Source organism: Phyllobates terribilis, unplaced genomic scaffold (genome assembly GCF_046119375.1).
Source record: "Phyllobates terribilis strain yellow unplaced genomic scaffold, ASM4611937v1 Scaffold_7__3_contigs__length_470593459, whole genome shotgun sequence".
In the NCBI taxonomy this organism is placed as follows: domain Eukaryota; kingdom Metazoa; phylum Chordata; class Amphibia; order Anura; family Dendrobatidae; genus Phyllobates; species Phyllobates terribilis.
In genome coordinates, this window is record NW_027362767.1 from 256,812,820 (window position 1) to 256,837,080 (window position 24,261).

The 24,261-nt window shown below is 45.8% G+C and overlaps 1 protein-coding gene across 2 annotated transcripts in view; it reads left to right on the top strand.

Moving 5' to 3' along the window:
* The first annotated feature begins 4,233 nt into the window (after positions 1-4,233).
* Positions 4,234-24,261, top strand: part of SLC38A5 (solute carrier family 38 member 5) — a 63,513-nt gene continuing 43,485 nt past the window's right edge. The window contains exon 1 of one of the 2 annotated variants that reach the window (XM_073640412.1): positions 4,234-4,359. The gene's annotated coding sequence lies outside the window, so the exon portion shown is untranslated. The remainder of the gene's footprint in view (positions 4,360-24,261) is intronic. The other variant, XM_073640414.1, reaches the window with a different exon arrangement.

Sequence of the window (24,261 nt, forward strand, 5' to 3'; positions counted from 1 at the left end):
TCACTATTTTACCTGTACACTTACACTAAACACTGTATATTATATACAGAGCTCTTGTGTATAATGTCACCGGTGGTAATAACAGTGTTAGTATTATGGTTTGTATTCATGATCAGTATTGTAGTATTCGGTTACTATGTGGTGGCAATATGTGATCTGGTGGTGGTGTGACGGTATTTGTTCCTTGTATGTGGTATTATTCTGTCATTATGTGGTGGGAAAATGTGGTCTGGTCACGGTGTGGTGGTATGTGTCCCTTGTATGTGGTATTATTCGGTCACTATGTGGTGGGAATATGTGGCCTGGTCACGGTGTGGCGGTATTTGTTCCTTGTATGTGGTATTATTCGGTCACTATGTGATGGTAATATATGGTCTGGTCACTGTGTGGCACTAGTTCTCCCCTGTATGTGGTATTATTCGGTCACTATGTGGTGGTAATATGTGGTTTGGTCACGGTGTGGTGATATTTCTCCCTTGTATGTGGCATTATTGGTCTTGGTATAGTGGATTGTGTTGTGTAAGGCGGTCATTTGTTCTCTCTGATATTAATTAGGAGAAGATTCTTTATTTTTATTAGAGATTGAATATTTGGAACACAGCGCCAGAGCTGCACTTACAGGGGTTCTCCGGTGAAAAACAGTAATTACCTCCCCACAGGATAAGTGATATTTTATTGATTGGTGGGGGTCTGACTGCGCAGACCCAATCGTCAGATTGTGGAGCTTTTATCCCATTAGACTGGAGCAGCATGTACAACTCGACCACTGATTCATTCATTCCCACAGTGGCTGTTCTTGTTTTTTCCTGGAAACCCCCAAGAGAATGAATGAGGCTGCGGTCTGACATCCCACCTGCCGCTGCATTTTAAAATGGGGATAAGTGTCCTGTCAGAGATAAAACTTCGCCAGTCTTTCGAGCGGTGCGGTTTCCAAAGGTCGGACCTAAATGATCAATGTGGAGCCCATGGATGGGTGATAACTTGTTTTACCCAAAGAAGCCCTTTAATTCAAATTACTGTAATTGTACATCTCAGTTATGGTGGTGCACAGTACAGTCGACGCTCCACTATAACGGAGATAACAGCTAACAGAAATTTGCATACAGCTATAGGGTGGGCCCCAGACACCCCAGTCCGACCCTGCAGAAGACATGCATGTATTGCATACAGATCACTCCCATCATCCACAGGACATATATATACTGTACACAGATCACTCCCATCATACAAAGGACATACAACATACATACAGATCACTCCCATCATCCACCTCTGTGTGTTGGGCTGTATGACCCTTGTGAGGACACCTGAGTTCATCGCATTGTTCTAAGTTTCCTTACTCTAATGCCAAGTCCAGATTTGTGAAGCAGGAGAGCTGCAGGAGCTGGCGCCACAGCCTGCAGGGAGCCCCGAGCAGCGTGGTTACATCACATAGCCCATGCTGTGCTCTACATCCTATACAGAGGTGCGGACGGCCTCACAATACAGAGTAGTGTCATAATATACATCCCGGCCTGACACAGACCACACTGACACCAGCAGACAGTTATCAGATCTCAATTCTGTATTCCAGCCATTCTGGGAGTTGTCATTTTGCAATAGACAGATAAGCAGCACTTCTTGTAGTTAGTCACCTGAGGGAGGCAGAACTGGCAAGGTGAGGGCATCTCAGGTGTGCCAGGCGCGTGGTATTAGTCTGAACCCTGGCATACCTGGCCCAGTAACATACACCTTCAAAATGGCTTTCAAATAGGTCTATAATTATTGAGAAAAGCTGTAGTGTGTGATGTCTAAGGGAGACAAAATGGAAGTGGACAAACTGGTCTGACCAAATTAAGCACATGGGCGTACGGGTCGACTCCCAGGCCCCTGGGCAGTATCAGCAGGAGATTCAGGAAGAAATATCATTCTGTGATATAGTAGACCCCTAGTGGGGAGATCATCATGAAAAACTAAATTCACTGTAAAACACTAATTAAACGAGCATTTCCGCATAACATGCAGTATATGACATAGTACAAATCCTAGGAAAGAGCTTTACATCCTACTGTGTGGGTGAAAATAAAATGAGCCCTTTAATGGTTAACTGCAGAAATCATAGTGGACTTATAATCGCCTGGCATCCAGCACAAATCTGGAGCTTGACAGTAACAATAACCAGAGCACAGTCGCTCCATAATACGGAGTCCCCCCTCATAGCTGCCGCTAGAGGATGACACTGGACTCTCTGAACCATCACGACTACAGTACAGACCAAAAGTTTGGACACACCTTCTCATTTAAAGATTTTTCTGTATTTTCATGACTTTGAAAATTTTACATTCACACTGAAGGCATCAAAACTATGAATTAACACATGTGAAATTATATACTTAACAAAAAAGTGTGAAACAACTGAAAATATGTCTTATATTCTAGGTTCTTCAAAGTAGCCACCTTTTGCTTTGATGACTGCTTTGCACACTCTTGGCATTCTCTTGATGAGCTTCAAGAGGTAGTCACCGGAAATGGTCTTCACTTCACAGGTGTGCCCTGTCAGGTTTAATAAGTGGGATTTCTTGCCTTATAAATGGGGTTGGGACCATCAGTTGTGTTGTGCAGAAGTCTGGTGGATACACAGCTGATAGTCCTACTGAATAGACTGTTAGAATTTGTATTATGGCAAGAAAAAAGCAGCTAAGTAAAGAAAAACGCGTGGCCATCATTACTTTAAGAAATTAAGGTCAGTCCGTCCGAAAAATTGGGCAAACTTTGAATGTGTCCCCAAGTGCAGTTGCAGAAACCATCAAGCGCTACAAAGAAACTGTGTCACATGAGGACTACCCCAGGAAAGGAAGACCAAGAGTCACCTCTACTTCTGAGGATAAGTTTATCCGAGTCACTAGCCTCAGAAATCGCAGGTTAACAGCAGCTCAGATTAGAGACCAGGTCAATGCCACACAGAGTTCTAGCAGCAGACACATCTCTACAACAACTGTTAAGAGGAGACTTTGTGCAGCAGGCCTTCATGGTAAAATAGCTGCTAGGAAACTACAGCTAAGGACAGGCAACAAGCAGAAGAGACTTGTTTGGGCTAAAGAACACAAGGAATGGACATTAGACCAGTGGAAATCTGTGCTTTGGTCTGATGAGTCCAAATTTGGTTCCAACCACCGTATCTTTGTGCGACGCAGAAAAGCTGAACGGATGGACTCTACATGCCTGGTTCCCACCGTGAAGCATGGAGGAGGAGGTGTGATGGTGTGGGGGGTGCTTTGCTGGTGACACTGTTGGGGATTTATTCAAAATTGAAGGCATACTGAACCAGCATGGCTACCACACCATCTAGCAGCGGCATGTTATTCCATCCGGTTTGCGTTTAGTTGGACCATCATTTATTTTTCAACAGGACAATGACCCCAAACACACATTCAGGCTGTGTAAGGGCTATTTGACCAAGAAGGAGAGTGATGGGGTGCTACGCCAGATGACCTGGCCTCCACAGTCACCAGACCTGAACCCAATCGAGATGGCTTGGGGTGAGCTAGACCGCAGAGTGAAGGCAAAAGGGCCAACAAGTGCTAAGCATCTCTGGGAACTCCTTCAAGATTGTTGGAAGACGATTTCCGGTGACTACCTCTTGAAGCTCATCAAGAGAATGCCAAGAGTGTGCAAAGCAGTCATCAAAGCAAAAGGTGGCTACTTTGAAGAACCTAGAATATAAGACATATTTTCAGTTGTTTCACACTTTTTTGTTAAGTATATAATTCCACATGTGTTAATTCATAGTTTTGATGCCTTCAGTGTGAATGTACAATTTTCATAGTTATGAAAATACAGAAAAATCTTTAAATGAGAAGGTGTGTCCAAACTTTTGGTCTATACTGTATGCGTGACTATGCTGAAGAACTGGGAAAATGCAATCAGATACAAAAAGGATGACGTCTGGAGCGGACAGGTCTCCTCATAGGGTCAGCGACTGGATGAATGAATGGCACAGTCAAGAGAATGTGATTAAAGGGGATATATGAGGTCAGCGAAACATGGCAGCTCTCTCGTCCATGTACTGCGTCTATGTTGCCATCATTTAGTGCCACAACTGGAGAAAATATAGGAGCAGCAGATGGACTCTTCTATTGTCTTTAAAGAGTTAAATCTAAAGGAAAAATTGGAATTGAGGGTTCATTATGAGTTGCCCGCGGTCGTCCCCTTCCACCACGTCACTGTGATGACATCGGCATTATAAGCGGAGCCCAAATCTATGAGTGAAGCTCAGTCCGGACTCAGAGCCAGACCGGGACTCACCACACCTGGACCCTTCACTCGCACCATGCTCAGCCCCTGACGCTCGTCATCGGGAATCTCCTGTGCAGCAGAACGGTAGGAAGATTGGATGCAAAATTTGGGGTGGTGGGGGATCAATAGTGCACTGAGGCGTTACATTGTAATATTTAGGGGGTCTGTAATGAACCTTTTAGTCCAGTGAGAAGCTGTCTGGCTGGCTGAGGAGCTGTGCTCTCACGTAGCCCCCATGTAAGCCCCTCCCCAGGCTTCCCATGCACTCAGGTTTTCCATGTGTCCCAGGACCTCGGGAACACAGTTGTAGGATCTGCACCATAGATTCATTCTCTCTTTGGATTAGTAGGATATAAAATACTTGTGAGCACCGAGATCTGCGGGAAGGTAGGGAGGCCAGCTGTACGTCTGTATGCATAGATTTGTGTGGGGTTGGGTGGGGGGTCTCTGAATTTGAACATGTGCTTGCAGCAGTATGGAAAGTTATGGAGAGAGGGGGCTTCATATTGTATATAACGTCCCAAAGTTAATGTATCGATGTCCATCATATTGTACAGAAGCGGTCTCCAACCTTTGGCTGTGAAACTACAACTCCCAGCATTCACTGACTTACTTGCTGTCAAAGCATCCTGGAATTTGTAGTTTCATGGCAGCTGGAGACTCACAAGTTAGAGATCTCCACTGTACAGTATACGGATCTGCAATGAACATAGACGGTTCAGTATTTGGACCTTCTATGTATACAGGAGGAGTATATAGTGCACTGGGTGCTATATACAGCCATGATCTAGGAACACGGCACTAATTTATCAGCACAGGTGTATAATTGGTCCTAAACCCCCCGATAATGAAGACGTTTTTACCCATTCAGCGTTATGAGTCTACAATACCCAATTTGTTTCTTAAGTATGAGGCTAGCAGGAGATGCTGAGAGTTGTAGTTCTGTTACAGGGTGTGGGAGTCTTAGATGTTCCTGATGATCGGCTTGGTCACTGGATTCGCCATCTTTTACGTTGTGTTTCTATGTATGTTGGTTGTACACAGGTGGGTACCGGGCATGTACCCTCATACAAGCGTAGAGGGGGATTTTATAATACGAAGGCTCACACTTCACACTAATATGTGCTGGAAACATCCTGACATGGGGGATGGAGCACATAAGGCTCTCGATGGACCTATACCAGCTATGGTACCGTAAGTTGTGGAATATTGCTGGTGTATGCAATCACTACGATTAGAAGGACCTTCACTGATTCAGTGAATAAAAGGGGCTACACTGGTGATTCACCGTCTTTTCCTGCACAGCGGCGCTCCACTGCGCAGTGAATAGGGCTGTGCTGCAATACCCAGCATAACGCCGCAGCTCAGAGACAGTAAATCCACGCTGAAGCCCCTTCATTCTCAGGATCAGTAGGGGTTCCAGGGGTCAGACCCCAATAACAATGAAGTAAAGGCATATCCTAGCAATATGCCATCATTTCCTGACATGAGAATACCATGTGATAATCTTCGGGCTGCCAGTCTCCAGTACATAAAGCTTTACAACGGATCTATACTTTCAGGTGTCTTAAGAATACGTTCTGTGTGTGTACATAAGGAATCACATGACATCTGGCCTTTTTATTCTATATTTTGCACCAGTTTTCTCCTCTTTAGGCCACATTCACACCTTCAATATGTGGTCAGTATTTTACATCAGTATTTGTAACCCAAAACCAGCAGTGGGTGATAAATACAGAAGTGGTGACGTGTTTCTATTATACTTTTCTCTAATTGTTCCACTCCTGATTTTGGCTTATAAATACTGATGTGAAATATAATAAATAAAAGGACACAACCAGGACATCAACATACTTAAGGAAGGGCCTTCTATTCCATATACAAATTTATAACAAAAAATAATAAGTACATAATGGCCTGAATAAGAACACCAAGAATGTCCATGCTAGTGCTCAAAAGGCAATTCCGTTTATTAATCGGTTACATTGTGGACAGCTTATACAAATCTTGGAGGCAATAACGACTGAGCAGAGAGGCAAGGTAGGGGAAAACAGTAACACGAAGGCAACAGAGGGAAGATAAAGTGCATCTGGTACAGTTAAGGGTCCTTGTGCAAAGTAGCAAAATTGGGTCCCAGTATTATGACAAGGGATATAACAAGGTTAGAAGAATCCATCCCTATAGCCCCCTCTAAAGTGCTAACAGGTCCCCAAATGTAAATTATTGCTCACCCATACTGTATCCAGGAGTCGTGCGTCCCTTCGTGTCAACGTGTCAAAGTGCAGCCCCTTTGACTGGACATTCTTGGTGTTCTTATTCGGGCCATTATGTACTCATTATTTTTTGGTTTAATACAGATGTGAAATACTGAACGTGTGAATGTGGCCTTAGGCTACATCTGTGATTTTCAGTTGTCTCTCAGCTAGTTCATGGAGACTAGCTGCTATGATGTCTCCCATACACAGCACACACAGACATGAAGGATTCCTGCTCTCCTGTCTATAAGTAACAAGTGTTCAGGAACAGCAGCAGCATGGAGGACATTACACAGCAGTACTGAGCAGTGTAGCTGTGAATCCAGTTCTGAGGGTGAGCTAAACACCTAGAAATCTGCATTATGAAGGATATTATAAAGCAGTGCTGAGCAGTGTAGGTGTGAAGCTGTAGCTGTGATTCCACTTCTGGGGTGAGATTAACATTTGCTAGAAAGTAAGCTGCAGCACCATTTGTCTTTGTTTTTCTCTACCCATCTATTAACATGCTCCAACCTCCTTTTCTCCATAAACTGTAATAGACAGATGTAGTCTAATACATTAATGAGCTTGTTTTTGTGGAGAAAGAAGAGTTCAAGAGGCAATGTTGGGAGAAGTGGCTCATAAGTGGAAAAATAAGTTTATTTCTTTGAAAATATATATTACAAAGTTTGATACATTCACATAAGTTATAGATTTGTGCAAAGTTTGTTGAACGAACAGCGACCAATTAATCGTTCCTATGAGAGGCTTCAACTTCACAACAAACGTCAACATCCCTGCTTGCTGTCAATAAATGGGAACATTCTTGTTTACATCCAGAGGATGCAGAATCGAAACAATCACAGTGTGATCCAATGCACCCAAGCCCACACACCCCTCTTTGGTGTAAGTTCTCCCATCCTGGGTTTACCCTAATTCATGGTAGCAAATTGCAGCTGATAGAAAGTATAACTGTGTTGTTCTAGTTTTGTTAGCTTCTGAAAGTAAACATGAAATGTTTCTCAAGTAGAGATCCTGAAAAGTGTTAGTACATTAGAAAGCTGCAGAACATGTTATTATACAGTGGTAAAGCTTTATTTACACAGAACCATCCCAACAGAAAGACAATAGTTGACAAGAAAAACCAGAGCGCTTGTTGAATCGGCGCCAAGTCATCGAATGTATTGAAAGCTTTATTTAAAAAAAAGACCCAAAAAACACACAGCCCTCTGTCAGAAGTAAGTGGAGTATCTGAGACCTGCATGAGAGTTCTGAATATATAGACAGACACTACTGCTGTTAATGGATCCTAAAGAACCCGAGGATGATGCATGAAACTACTTCAACTTTAGGAAAAATAATCAATATATGCCTCAGAGCTTTACAAAACTTACAAAACTTAAAGGAATATTCTACACAAAAACTGATTGCAGGTCCAGAGGGGCGGAGCATGACACCAGATAAAATCCTTATGTCTAGTGCAGGGGAGGAGCATGGCACAACACAGGATTCGCTTAGCCTGAAATGTTCCTTTAAAACGCAATGCACATATGACCGTCAGATGGGTAAGATTTAACCTTAAAGGGAATCTGTCATCCCCTGGCACTTAACTGACCCCTAATATGGGCATACAGGTGATAGAAATGTAAATCTATTCATACTTGTATGCCTCATATTAGAGGTCTTGTTGCTGTGAAATGTCTTTTTATTCATACACTTTTCTGATGTGTTCCAGTCCCGGGGCCCGCAAGAAATCCCCACCTACTGTGTGAATTACAATGTTTCCCCCCTCCCCTGCATGTTACAGTGCCCTGTGATGTGCAGTTGCAGCAGCCAAATCCAGGCACTGTGACATGCAGGGGGGGAAACATTGTAATTCACACAGTAGGCAGGGATATTCTTCCAGTCCCCCGTCCTGCAAGCATTAGAAACATGATTGAATAAAAAGACATTTCACAGCAACAAGACTTCTAATATGAGGCATACAGATATGAATAGATTTACATTTCTATCACATGTATGCCCATATTAGTAGGTCAGATAAGTGCCAGGGGGTGACAGATTCCCTTTAAAACTGAACCCACACTTGTGTTTTTCATTGTCCTGGAATTTTGGATTTTGGTGCTTTGCAGAAAGGTCTCACGTCCCCACCTCTGCTGCCGTGTGATGGAAGACAATCACGTAAAGTCGCTGTCATCTGTTCTATCCCCCAACACCTAGTCACCAATATTTATTTTCCCAGACGTCATAGCCTTGTATGTACATAAATACCTATTCCCAGTACACTTCACGGAGGTCTGATAAACACTGGGCCGATACATTGAGAATAACTGGGAGTCAGGCACAGGCAGAACCACAGGAGAAGTCTCCACATGGTGGAATATTTCCACTGCAGACCCATGTATTACATGCAGATTTTATCAGGACTGGGCTGCAGATTTCACCCCCTGTAACAATGAACAGGTGAGACCTGCAGCCCATCCATATCAGAGTGAGCATGCTTGTTTTTTGGAAAATTTCTGCTACAAAGGAATGCATGTACTGTATCATCCAGTATATGAGGACACAGTGCAATCCTTTCACATAGGAGATGAGCAGCATTTGGTGTCTGACTGCCGCTTATCTCCTTCACCACACATGTATATTGGTGTGAGGAAGCCTTGTGCTTGGTGACAAGTCTTATGGGAGCCCTTATGGAATGTAGTATTGGATGTACCAACATTGCATCCCGGCAATGACCACACCAACCTCACTGTAGTACTGTCAGTCTGCACACACATTTCAGCTTGGGGTGTACAACGACTGCACATCAGCACAACACAAAACTGCAGTGTGTTCAGGCCAGGAAGTGTTATCCCAGTCACCTGCCAGGATTGTGAGCCGGCCCCGGGTGATTGCTGTGCCACACAATTAGGCTACAAGACACGGATGCTTCCTTGTACCCCAGCCGTCTAGCAGCTGTTTTATTGTATCACTGACACTGGGCACGACGCAGCACCAGCTCTGGGCTCTACCAAGGTTCTCGTCTGAGTCTCTCATTGATGGCACATTCATGGTTACATGGGAGCGATGGTGGGTTAGCCGTATTAGATCGTTCACAGATGAGAGCACAGCCGAGTATAAAACACACAGAACCGGTGTCCTGCAGCCCGGCCTAAAATAACACATGGCATTGTCTGTGGTTTTACATGGAGACGCACACTGGATACACTGACCTTTCTCCAGCACTTGTCTATTAATATCACACTGTTTCAGGGAATGAAAGACCCAAAGGATTCAGGATGAAAACTAAAACCCTCAAAATACTCACATTTCCTTAACCCTTGTTTTTCCCGAGAAATTGTCATGTAACCATCATTTTCTTACAGCAAACACCCAATAACCATTTTACTTCATTGTATCTTTAACCCCAATCAATATGACTAAATAGCTTCCCATGTACACACTGTTTATATATTACCCTAACATTATCTACAGAACAGGAGTCGCTGTGTACATACATTACATTACTTATCCTGTACTGATCCTGAGTTACCTCCTGTATTATACTTCAGAGCTGCACTCACTATTCTGCTGGTGCAGTCACTGTGTACATACATTACATTACTTATCCTGTACTGATCCTGAGTTACCTCCTGTATTATACTTCAGAGCTGCACTCACTATTCTGCTGGTGCAGTCACTGTGTACATACATTACATTACTTATCCTGTACTGATCCTGAGTTACCTCCTGTATTATACTTCAGAGCTGCACTCACTATTCTGCTGGTGCAGTCACTGTGTACATACATTACATTACTTATCCTGTACTGATCCTGAGTTACATCCTGTATTATACCCCAGAGCTGCACTCACTATTCTGCGGGTGCAGTCACTGTGTACATACATTACATTACTTATCCTGTACTGATCCTGAGTTACATCCTGTATTATACCCCAGAGCTGCACTCACTATTCTGCTGGTGCAGTCACTGTGTACATACATTACATTACTTATCCTGTACTGATCCTGAGTTACCTCCTGTATTATACTTCAGAGCTGCACTCACTATTCTGCTGGTGCAGTCACTGTGTACATACATTACATTACTGATCCTGTACTGATCCTGAGTTACATCCTGTATTATACTCCAGAGCTGCACTCACTATTCTACTGGTGCAGTCACTGTGTACATACATTACATTACTGATCCCGTACTGATCCTGAGTTACATCCTGTATTATACTCCAGAGCTGCACTCACTATTCTGCTGGTACAGTCACTGTGTACATACATTACATTACTTATCCTGTACTGATCCTGAGTTACCTCCTGTATTATACTCCAGAGCTACACTCACTATTCTGCTGGTGCAGTCACTGTATACATACATTACATTACATTACTTATCCTGTACTGATCCTGAGTTACATCCTGTATTATACCCCAGAGCTGCACTCACTATTCTGCTGGTGCAGTCACTGTGTACAGTCATGGCCAAAAGTATTGAGAATGAGACAAATAGTAATTTTTCCAAAGTTTACTGCTTCATTTTTTGTAATGGCAATTTGCATATACTCCTGAATGTCAAAGAGTGATCAGCTTAACAGCAATTACTGTTCTTGCAAAGTCAATATTTGCCCAGAAAATGAACTTTAACCCCCAAAACACATTTCAACATCATTGCAGTCCTGCCTTAAAAGGAGCAGCTAACATCGTTTTAGTGATTGATCCATTAACACAGGTGTGGGTGTTGATGAGGACAGGGCTGGCGATCAATCAGTCATGATTAAGTAAGAATGACATCACTGGACACTTTAAAAGGAGGCTGGTTCTTGGTATCATTGTTTCTCTTCAGTTAACCATGGTTATCTCTAAAGAAACACGTGCAGCGATCATTGCACTGCACAAAAATGGCCTAACAGGGAAGAGTATCGCAGCTACAAAGATTGCACCTCAGTCAACAATCTATCGCATCATCAAGAACTTCAAGGAGAGAGCTTCCATTGTTGTCAAAAAGGCTCCAGGGCGCCCAAGAAAGACCAGCAAGCGCCAGGACCATATCTTAAAACTGTTTCAGCTGCGGGATCGGACTACCAGCAGTGCCGAGCTTGCTCAGGAATGGCAGCAGGCTGGTGTGAGTGCTTCTGCACGCACTGTGAGGCGGAGACTCTTTGAGCAAGGGCTGGTTTCAAGGAGGGCAGCAAAGAAGCCACTTCTCTCCAGAAAAAACATCAGGGACCGACTGATATTCTGCAAAAGGTACAGAGAGTGGACTGCTGAGGACTGGGGCAAAGTCATTTTCTCTGATGAATCCCCTTTTCGATTGTTTGGGACATCTGGAAAACAGCTTATTCGGAGAAGAAGAGGTGAGCGCTACCACCAGTCTTGTCTCATGCCAACTGTAAAGCCTCCTGAAACCATTCATGTGTGGGGTTGCTTCTCAGCCAAGGGAATCGGCTCACTCACAGTCTTGCCTAAAAACACAGCCATGAATAAAGGATGGTACCAGAATGTCCTTCAAGAGCAACTTCTCCCCACCGTCCAAGAGCAGTTTGGCACCCAACAATGCCTTTTCCAGCATGATGGAGCACCTTGCCATAAAGCAAAGGTGATAACTAAATGGCTCATGGAACAAAACATAGAGATTTTGGGTCCATGGCCTGGAAACTCCCCAGATCTTAATCCCATTGAGAACTTGTGGTCAATCATCAAGAGACGGGTGGACAAACAAAAACCAACAAATTCTGGCAAAATGCAAGCATTGATTATGCAAGAATGGACTGCTATCAGTCAGGATTTGGTCCAAAAGTTGATTGAGAGCATGCCAGGGAGAATTACAGAGGTCTTGAAGAAGAAGGGGCAACATTGCAAATATTGACTTGCTGCATTAACTCATTCTAACTGTCAATATAACCTATTGGTACTCATAATATGATTGCAATTATATTTCTGTATGTGATATAAACATCAGACAAACACTAATAAAAACCAGAGGCCAGCAGATCATGTGAAAATATAATTTTGGTGTCATTCTCAAAACTTTTGGCCATGACTGTACATACATTACATTACTGATCCTGTACTGATCCTGAATTACATCCTGTATTGTACCCCAGAGCTGCACTCACTATTCTGCTGGTGCAGTCACTGTGTACATACATTACATTACTTATCCTGTACTGATCCTGAGTTACCTCCTGTATTATACTTCAGAGCTGCACTCACTATTCTGCTGGTGCAGTCACTGTGTACATACATTACATTACTGATCCTGTACTGATCCTGAGTTACATCCTGTATTATACTCCAGAGCTGCACTCACTATTCTACTGGTGCAGTCACTGTGTACATACATTACATTACTGATCCCGTACTGATCCTGAGTTACATCCTGTATTATACCCCAGAGCTGCACTCACTATTCTGCTGGTGCAGTCACTGTGTACATACATTACATTACTTATCCTGTACTGATCCTGAGTTACCTCCTGTATTATACTTCAGAGCTGCACTCACTATTCTGCTGGTGCAGTCACTGTGTACATACATTACATTACTGATCCTGTACTGATCCTGAGTTACATCCTGTATTATACTCCAGAGCTGCACTCACTATTCTACTGGTGCAGTCACTGTGTACATACATTACATTACTGATCCCGTACTGATCCTGAGTTACATCCTGTATTATACTCCAGAGCTGCACTCACTATTCTACTGGTGCAGTCACTGTGTACATACATTACATTACTGATCCCGTACTGATCCTGAGTTACATCCTGTATTATACCCCAGAGCTGCACTCACTATTCTGTTGGTGCAGTCACTGTGTACATACATTACATTACTTATCCTGTACTTATCCTGAGTTACCTCCTGTAGATCTTTTATTATCAAAATGAAAAACAAAACAATAATAATAACAGAAACATAACAAAATTAACAACCACAAAATAAACAATGTAATGAACTGGTCCAGCCGCTCACTCTCTCCTCACACACATATTATTCATATATACAGAATAATAACTACTCATACTACAGACTTCTGGTCCGATTACCAAAGAAAATAATAACCACAAACAATGAATAAAAAAACCATAAAATAAACATAAAATAAACAATAGCTGGCAAAATATATACAAATTATTATTTTTTTAATTAATATAAAATAAATGCTAACTATACAAATATATACAAGGCTAAACAAAACACTGCACATTCAAGCCCACCACTCCCAACCATGGCACTGACCTGAGAGCTGGTCCTGCGTCTCATGCCTCAGTCCATTTTCAACGTCCATAGGCCAGATCAGGCAGTGCAAGTTTTTCACCCAAATAACCAGTGTCCCAAAGTCCCAAAAGATGAACCCACCTCCCCCCCTTTTCCCACCACCCAACCTAACACCTACACCCAAATCCATATCCTTATATACAATATATACAGAAACAAACAATACAATAACCACAACTAACAAAGCCCAAGTTCGGCGCCTGCAGCCCTACATCACTGTCTACTGATCAAAACAAAACAAAAATCTATGGTGTCAGCAGCAGCCCACCAGGAAAGGAGATGACCAGACTAGGACACAGTAAAAGAAAAGCCCCTCCAGAGGAGAGCGGCCCTTCGTGTACCCAGTCTCTCATACTCCAGAGAACGCACCTTCACCAGGTCACCGAGTATGGTCCTAAACACATCGTCCACTGGGAGGACTTTCTGTTGCGTTGATACTAAGCACCATGCGTTCCACATGTGATACCTAACCACTGCGCTAACTAGAAATAAGGTGCAGCGTTCCCGACCACCCAGGTCTCCGAATGCTCCATAGGCCCATTCCGCATAAGAGAGACCGGCCAGCCGGAGCCAGCCAATGGAGGAGCCCACCCTGTTGTACACCTCTGTGTTAAAGGGACAACAAAGCAGGAAGTGGTCCATGCTTTCCAGCATGGAAACACAATGCTCCCGATGACAGTTCCTGTCCTCAGAGCTCCTACACTTCAGATTGTCCCTCACACACAGTTTCCCATAGAAGCAGCGCCAAGCCAAGTCCCAAAAACTTCGAGGGGATCCTGATAGAATTCAAAAGATGCAGACCCACCCCAAGATCCCGACTTGGGCTATCCCTGAGCGCCAGAGGCCTCTGAAAATGGGTCAACAGAACCCATTTGACAAGGAGTTTCCTCGGCAGAGTCCTGACCTCCCACATTCCCAGACCCCACCGGCGAATTACCTTCAGAACCAGGGTAGCTTAAGCCGTGAGATGTCCATGCGGTGTGTGTAGATTCTTCACTTGCCCTCCTGTCTCCCATTCCTGGAAGAAAGGCTGAAACCATCCCAGGAGAATACCAACGGAGGAGCCCTCTCTTTACAGAGGTTTGCAATATTGATCTTAATAAAGGTATTCACAAGGAATACCACAGGGTTGACCATATCCAACCCTCCTAGTCTCCTCGTACGGTAAGTAACCTCCCTCTTGACCAGGTTCAGTCTATTCCCCCATAACAATTGGAAGAACAAACTGTAGACCCGAGTCCAGAGAGGCTCCGGCAAGATGCACACACTGCCCAGATAGATCAGCAAAGGGAGCAGGTAAGTTTTGATCAGGTTTATCCCTTCCCTTAGGGTCAAAGACCAACCCTTCCATTGGTTCACCTTCTGAGTGGCGATCTCTAGCCTGCTGTCCCAATTTTGTTTGGGGTAATCCCCCTGGCCAAATTTGATGCCAAGAACTTTTGCAGAGATTTTGGGTCCTGGAAGGGTGTCCGGGAGATCAAAACCAGGATCTCCTCCTCCCAGCCAGAGACACTCACACTTGTCCCGGTTGCTCTTAGACCCGGATGCCTACGAGTAGCGATTTACCTCAGTCATCAGCCATTCTACCTCCCTATCAGAGGAAACAAAAACAGTGACGTCATCGGCATACGCCACCACACTCAAGAGTGGCTTCCAGTGCTGCCCGGTCCATCCCGATCCCAGCCAACGGTCCACGCTCCACCCTCCTAAGAAGTGGGTCAATTGCAAACACGTACAGCAGCGGGCTCAAGGGACAACCTTGGCGAACACCACACCCAACCTCAAAAGAGCTGCCAATCCAACCGTTCAAAAGAGGGAAACTCTCTGCCCCAGTGTACAAGGTTTTAAGCCAATCAACAACCCCCCCCCGGCAGGCCATACCTCAGAAGGACAGAAAACAGAGGTACTCATGATTAACCCGATCGAACGCTTTTGCCTGGTCCAATGACAGCATGTACCCCTTCCAGTGGCCAGCCCTACCCTGCTCCACCGCCTCTTGGACACAGAGTACAATACTAATTGTACTGCGACCCGGAACAGATCAGTGCTGGGCTCCCGAAAGGAGCCCGGGCGCAAATTTCACCAGCCAATTAAACAGCACCTTTGCCAAAACCTTCCTGTCTGCATTGAGAAGCGCTATGGGATGCCAATTCTCAATGCAAGATGGGTCCTTACTCTTTGAAAAGATGATCAGGGCAGACCTCCTCATTGACTTCGGCAGAGTGCCTGAGGAAAGACACTCACTGAATACTTCAGTCAAGAGGGGAACCAAGGCGACCTTAAAGGTCTTATAGAATTCAGATGTAAAGCCATCTGGACCCGGAGATTTCTTTAGGGCAATCCCTTCAATCGCCAACTTAACTTCCTCTTCCCTGATCATCTCTGTCAAAACGCCAAGAGAGGGGTCTAGCCAGAAATGCCGACATCTCATCCCAATCCAGATCCCTCTTCCCCAAGAGGTGCGAGTAGAAGGATCTGACGACCTCCTGGATCCCTGATCTGGATCTTTTCAGGGAACCCACAGTGTCAACCAGTCCTGTGACAACTTTACTATTCACTGACATCTTGCAGTTTCTGTAAGGGTCAGGCGAGCGGTACTTCCCATAATCCCGCTCAAAAACCAAAGATGCATGTCTATCATACTGACACCTCATTAGCAAAGATTTCACTCTGGAGATCTCCTCGCGGCTACCTCCAGTTGAGACAAGATGCTCGAGTTTCCTCCTCAGGCCCTGATACAGGCGGTACCTGTCCAGGATCCTGAGGCTCGAGAGCTGGCGGAAGAATCTCGCCACCCTTTTCTTGAACATCTACCACCACTCTGCCTTAAAACTACAAAGATCCAGTAAGGATACCTGGCTCTGAAGAAAATCCTCAAAGGACTGTCTTATCTCCGCTTCTTCCAAGAGAGACGAATTGAGCCTCCAAAAGCCTCTTCCCATCCTCGGGGTCTCTAACATTCAGAGAAAACAAAATCAAACAGTGATCGGAGAACTCCACCTCAACAACAGATACTGCTGAAGAGAAGGCTTCCCCCTTTAAATAAAACCTATCTATTCTGGACCTACAGTTACCTCCATGATAGGTGAACCCCTCGTGGCCTGGGGTGTGCCGGATGTGGACATCCACCAGGCGAGCCTCACTAGCTATACTATTAAGGAAGATGCTATCATAAGTCAGCTTGTCTCTGGAACCTCCTCTATCCCGAGGCCTTGTGACAGTGTTGAAGTCCCCTCCAAAGACGACTTGCCAACTCAGAAAAAGGTAGGGCTTGATCCTCATAAAGAGACACTTCCGGTCCCACTTAGATTGGGGACCATAGCTGTTAATGAGCCGAAGCTCCTGTCCCTTCATGAAGACATCCAATATCAGGCACCTCCTCATTTCTAACTCAATAACCCATCGGCATTCTACCGGTACGGTAAAAAGGACCGCCACTCCGCTATACGGCTCCGCCGCAAGAGACCAATAGGAGGGTCCGAGTCTCCACTCCCTCTTAGCGTTAAACACCTCGGCCATGTTTGGCAGCCTGGTCTCTTGCAAAAGGAAAATGTCAGCTTCAACCCAGCTGAGAAAATCAAAGGCCGGAAATCTAGCCATATTTGACTTAATGCTGGCGAAAATTAATGGATGCCAGCGTCAACGGATTGGGTACCGCCATCATTGGTGATTGAGTTAGATGGCTTTCTTCTTCCCACTCCTCTTATTCTCTGCCTCAGACGAGGAATCCTTCCCCCTCTTTAACGACACAGAGGTGTCCATTCCCGCATTTTTCCTTTTTTTGTCCTCGTCTTCAGACTCTGGGCCAGTCTCTCCCCCCAAGGACCCTGCATCCCCAGGAGAAGGAGACTTGGTGCCCCCTGTAAGCTCCGCCGAAGCCGGAACCTCACCCTCGGCCTCCTCCTCAGAGGAAAAGATGTTCTCAAGGGCTTGGAACCGGTTAGAAATACCAACCAGAGGGGAGTCAGTTTTACCTTCCTTAGGTACCTTGGTCAGAGCGGGAGAAGATGTTTTATCTCCCTTCTTTCTCTTATTTTTGGTGCCGAGCTTACGCTTTTCCTCTAGCCACCGCTTATTATCCTCATCCATACTTTAATAATGGGAGGATTCTGAGGCAGAGGCGGTTTCCTCCCTGTGGATCCTCCTGACCTCCTCATCCCTCGGGGCCTCAGCAGCAAGACTGGCATCCAGGACAGGGGCTGCCCCAGTCGCCCCGCTCCCTCTCCTGTCCGCGCATGTCTAGACGCCTCAGCTGGGCAGGCGTCTTTTTATTACTTTTCTTCCCTGGTCCCTCAGCTCCCCCACCCCTGCTAGTCCCCTGCCCAGCAGAATCGGCCTCACGGCTTTCTCCCACCGGGGTCTCGACTGCATTACCGAAGGAGAGAGGACAACGGCTGAATGGGTGACCTAACTCACCACACAGGTGGCACCTAATCTCCACACAAGATGCAGCAAGATGGCCGACACCCCCACACAACGCACATTTCTGCACAGTGCAGTTTGCACTGAAGTGTGTGGGGTCGCCGCACCTGTGACAGAGCTTCGGTTGCCCTTGGCAGAAGACCAGGATATGATCCCTACCCAGGAAGGCAGATGATGGAATGTGGGCAATAGTTCCACCCGAACGCTTAAGTTTTACCATAAACGTCCAGGCCCCTGACCAGATACCAAACTTGTCGCGGTTTTTCTTTGGCATCTCTACCACCTCTCTATACCGACCAAGCCATGTCATGATGTCATAACAAGAAAGCGACTTGTTACGAGTCAACACGGTCACTTTCTTAATTTGGTTTTGGCGAGACATTGCCTGAACGACAAAGTCTCGCCAGCCGGGCTCTTTTTTTGCCAACTCCTAATTCTTCCAGAAGAGCTCAAGCCCCTCCAGCCGAACAAAGCTGACATCAAACTCAGGCATGGAATAGGGATGTATCAAGGAGTAGATGCCAATCGCCTTGAAGCCCATCCTTAGCAGGAGCTCCACAAGTTTAGACCTTGGAGGACATGCCTCTCCACCGAAGACGGACCACATTCCTACGCACACTGCCTAGCCCGGCTGTTGGCAGGGACCACACTGTATCTCCTTTTTGCTCTCGGAAGGCCCCGAGGCCATGACTCTCTATCCAGAAGGATAGATCAACCTCTCGACCCTCTACCATTAGTAATCTCTCCCCCTTCTTTAGAGCCTCCAGAAGTCGCCGTTGCAACATGCCGTCCCCAGAACCCGGAGATGAGGAGGAAGAGGATGCCCTATTTGCCCCGGAGGTGACACTGGCATAACTCTGGACAGGCGTTGCCACCACCGGGGGGGGGGCAACCGGACCAGTGACTACATCAGCCCCAACATTACCCACCTTCATCTCACCCTCCACCAAACCAGCAACCACACCACTAGACAATGAATTGGCCTCATTCACACCCATCACCACATTCATTCCTAATGGACCAGTAACAATGGTGGATGACATTTTGACCTCAGCATCATGAGGCACAAGGGGCTCAGTCACCTCCATAGAACTGGAGGCGACCTCACAACTGGTCTTATGTGTGGCCTCCATATCATCAGTCGGTAATTTCCGCTGTTTTACATTTATAGTGATTCGCCGCTGATCCTTAGCTGTTGTGAGGCACCGCTGATCTTTAGGATCAGGATCTTCCTGACCAGCGGCGCCAACACAAAATAACACTTTGGTGGGAGGACCGGACGCTCAACCCCGAAAGGCCCCTCACACTGCTGCCGCTCCTCAACTAAGTGATCAGCGGCAACAGCATTCAGAGGCGCCGAGGCTACCGGAACCGACACCGGGCTGCTCCCCACTCCCACTGAGGAGCGCACCACTGCATCGTGGCCTAACCGAACGCCCGCCGCCGGGCTGCCCTCACTGTCCAGCCTCTCGGCTGATGCACCTCCTGCTACGTCTCCGCTACTAGGAGCAGAGAAGGAGCTCTGCACCTCACTACCACGCTGTGTAATCTCCACAGCGTGGACCACAGCAGAACCCGGGCTGGGCAACGGGGCTTATACAGCGAGCTGACCCTGCAGCCGACTCAGGGGGTACAGGGAGGGGGGCATATACATAGCGTACTTCTTCCTGCAGCTTTGGCTAGGTCTTCTTAGCCTATTTCTGGCCCCCAGGTGCCTCTTCTGGTGATCGTCACCAAGATGGAAGTTCTGGAGGCACACTGGAGACTACAGTAGCTTTATTTCCGCCATTAGCGCCCCTCTCTGGCCGCTGCTGTCACTGTCCTCCCCAGAGCCGGCAGAACTGCAACCGGATGTCATTGTTGCCTGTCCTGCAGGGAGCTCGCTGCACGTGGCCTGCGGGTGACTTTGTAGGCTGCCAGGTGGGGCTTTCAGCTGGTCATCATCACGCTCATCATCCACCTGGCTCTCAGGCTGCAGCCCCATCTGCCTTTGCTCTCTGTTATCAGCCATTTCTCTGAATTGGTCTTCATTTATCAGTTTTTCCTTAAAAGGACCACTCTGCTCTCTGATGGTAGCTTCCCTAAGTTCAAGCACATTAATTTCACTGATGAGCCTCTTTACCTCCGCCTGGAGCTTTGTCTTCCTCGGTTTGGAGGCACCTGCAGCTTTGGCGCGTGTGCAGCGCAGCTCCTACTGGAACCTCCTGACGAGCTTACTTGCATCTTCATACTCACGGAGGCAGCTCATGACCCGGGAGGCATAGGTGGACACAGACTCCCGGGGACTTTGCAGCGCCCAACCCTCCTCAATGCGGTCGGCCTCACCTCCATGAGCACTCAGCTTTCCTCCGGAAGGAGGGCCATCATGCACACTGTCAGGCTTACCCTCCATGCTGGAAGCCTTGCGGCTTCTCTGAGTCTCCACAGTCCCGGGGGAGTAGGAGCCACATTGCTGCGGCTCCTGGTGGAGCGTCTCACCCCCGAGTCCTCCGATATGCAGGCCAGTTGCAGGCCTTTCCTGCTCCCCGCTGGCCTGGTTCGGGAAGAGGAAGCCTGGGACTTGGCTCCATCACTCATCCCAGGAAACCCACTCGCTCCCTGGGTAGGCGAGAGCAGGTCCTCAGGTGGAAAGGTGTTGGTTCTCAGAGCTCAGGAGCACACAGCAGTATCTGCAGCCACCACACCCACAATCACCACAGTGAGCAACAGCTGATCAGAGCGGCATTCACTATTCTGCTGGTGCAGTCACTGTGTACATACATTACATTACTTATCCTGTACTGATCCTGAGTTACATCCTGTATTATACTCCAAAGCTGCATTCACTATTCAGCTGGTGTAGTCAATGTGTACATACATTACATTACTTATCCTGTACGGATCCTGAGTTACATTCTGTATTATACTCCAGAGCTGCACTCACTATTCTGCTGGAGGAGTCACTGTGTATATACATTACATTACTTATCCTGTACTGATCCTGAGTTACATCCTGTATTATACTCCAGAGCTGCAGTCACTATTCTGCTAGTGCAGTCACTGTGTACATACATTACTTATCCTGTGTTATATTCTGTATTATAATACCAAGCTGTTTGACGATACAGTTTATAATCTTAATCAGCCAGACGATTAGATTTGTTAGGCCAAGAGAAATACACTATTGTGTTTGTGTTGACTTGTAAATGTATGTGTATTTCTGTAGCTGGTCAAGAAGGTCATACTATTTGTATAACCCTGATTGTTGTCTTCTCTTGGTTGTAAAACAATGATGTTTGTTACTATGCTAATTGCATATTATACTAAGCGAGCTGAATGTTGATTTAAAGAACCCCTTCTATATCAACTATGTAAATTGATTAGCTCAAACAATGAGACCTGAGTGAGCTCTGCACCTTTACCTCTGACCTGTGACTGATGACTTTAGCCACATATGTAAATATTAAAAAGGGTTTTTCTATCCTGCTGAAAAAGACATTTGAAACTGAGATTGGAAAGAGACTTTACAAGGAGAATCAAAGATCAGACTCTCTTAGACCATCAGCTTGGACGCATGGCTTTAACCAAAGAGACACAGATTTGGATTCTACATGATTCCGGCCTAAGGGTATATGGCCCTGACTGGAAAGATACAGATCTGCTCCACTGACCATCAGAAAGCCCATGGATATATTCTGGGGAGGCCAGGTTGGGATGGTGAAGTCATCTGGCCCCATCGATATGTTGTTTGGGGTTGCCAGGTGGGACCCTCCGATCACCGGGAACCCATGGAGACATTCGGAGATGCCAGATTGGGACCAGCCGGTCATCTGGCTCCATGGAAACTCTCGGAGAGGCCAGGGTGGGACATTCGGGTCTCCTGGCCTTGTACTTCGATGGACTGCTAGGTTCCTAAGCTTGCCGCTACCTTCTCTCTGTGGGGGCCCGCCAGAAGTGGGGGGCCACTGGTTGAGGTAGTTGGCCTTGGAAGTCCCAAAGTCGCAGCTGTTCTATCCCATAAGGGTGTAGCGGAAGGGTGAGACTGTGTAATGTTGTACCATCTTGGGTATTTGCTGGGACTGTTCTATGTGTTTATTGTCTGTTTTGTGGTTCAGTAAAGTATTGCCAAGCTGTTTTACCCTCACCCTGTGTTGTCTGAGTAATATTATGCCCACGGAAGACCCCAGGTCTTCACACAAGGTTTGCACAATCATCAGATGGTGTATAAAACCGATTGTCCTCTGCATAACTGGAGCTCAGGTTAGCTGTTTGGAGTGTGTGTAACAACAAACTTGCTGACTGTTTCCAATAACAACCAGCAGACTTGTGATTGCAGCTCTGGAGACTAATACATACTGTAACAGTACAAGGTAATAAAACTTGTACAACTAAGCTTTTATTATAGATTAGATCTTCAAAAAGGAGAATTTACATGTAAGCCGATCCGCACAGGGATAGATTTTTTTTTTTTCTGGCTGTGGATCAGTATCACATTACAGACGGGACAGATTCTTGCAGCATATCGCCCCTGGAAATATTCCAAATACAGAGAGATATGATGGAAGATGTAGTGCTGAGTGGTTCTGTAAGAAAGTGTCACACGTGATAGACTCCGATACACCAGTTTAGCAGTCGGTATCACACATGATCAACTTAGATACCTGTGTGAGAATGTCACATGACAGGATGAGATACACAGGCTGGGGACAGCATCACACATAATAAGCTTAGATACATCCGGTTTAGTGTGGGAAGTGCTGCATTTTTCTTTTGTCTTCCTTTGTTGACATTGTTCAGACTACAATATTTTTCCACTAAGGTCATGTTGACACTTGGGTTGTAACTTTCCTTGTGTAGTCATGGGCGGATGACGTGCTGCACTTTCATACATTAGCAGCAGTGGGAGGAGACGCACACACCTGTTACATGAATTATTAGCATGGTATCAGGGCAGAGCTGTCACTGATAACGCAGGACACAAGGCCATGGGGCCCTAAGTGCGAAACGCAGCACAAGCAGCAGCTGAGGCGGGGGAGGACGCGCCTCCTCCATGCAAATGTCCCACCAAAATATTAATCCAAGAGTCATCCTCTATTGTTTGCCTTTAATGTATCCATTTCTCCAAATGGGGACAACCAATATGGCTGGGCTCTAGAGCACAATGTCCTTATCTTCACAGTCTGTAATGGGGGGGCACTAACCCTACAGGACGGGATGTTTACATCCTTGGCCGCCTTATGTCCTCGCACACAAGCAGAATTGTGCAAATTAAAAAAAAAAAAATCATCGCAATGAAATACAGTACAGACCAAAAGTTTGGACACACCTTCTCATTTAAAGATTTTTCTGTATTTTCTTGACTATGAAAATTGTACATTCACACTGAAGGCATCAAAACTATGAATTAACAGATGTGGAATTATATACTTAACAAAAAAGTGTGAAACAACTGAAAATATGTCTTATATTCTAGGTTCTTCAAAGTAGCCACCTTTTGCTTTGATGACTGCTTTGCACACTCTCGGCACTCTCTTGATGAGCTTCAAGAGGTAGTCACCGGAAATGGTCTTCACTTCACAGGTGTGCCCTGTCAGGTTTAATAAGTGGGATTTCTTGCCTTATAAATGGGGTTGGGACCATCAGTTGTGTTGTGCAGAAGTCAGGTGGATACACAGCTGATAGTCCTACTGAATAGACTGTTAGAATTTGTATTATGGCAAGAAAAAAGCAGCTAAGTAAAAAAAAACGAGTGGCCATCATTACTTTAAGAAATGAAGGTCAGTCAGTCCAAAAAATTGGGAAAACTTTGAAAGTGTCCCCAAGTGCAGTTGCAAAAACCATCAAGCGCTACAAAGAAACTGGCTCACATGAGGACCGCCCCAGGAAAGGAAGACCAAGAGTCACCTCTGCTTCTGAGGATAAGTTTATCCAAGTCACCAGCCTCAGAAATCGCAGGTTAACAGCAGCTCAGATTAGAGACCAGGTCAATGCCACACAGAGTTCTAGCAGCAGACACATCTCTACAACAACTGTTAAGAGGAGACTTTGTGCAGCAGGCCTTCATGGTAAAATA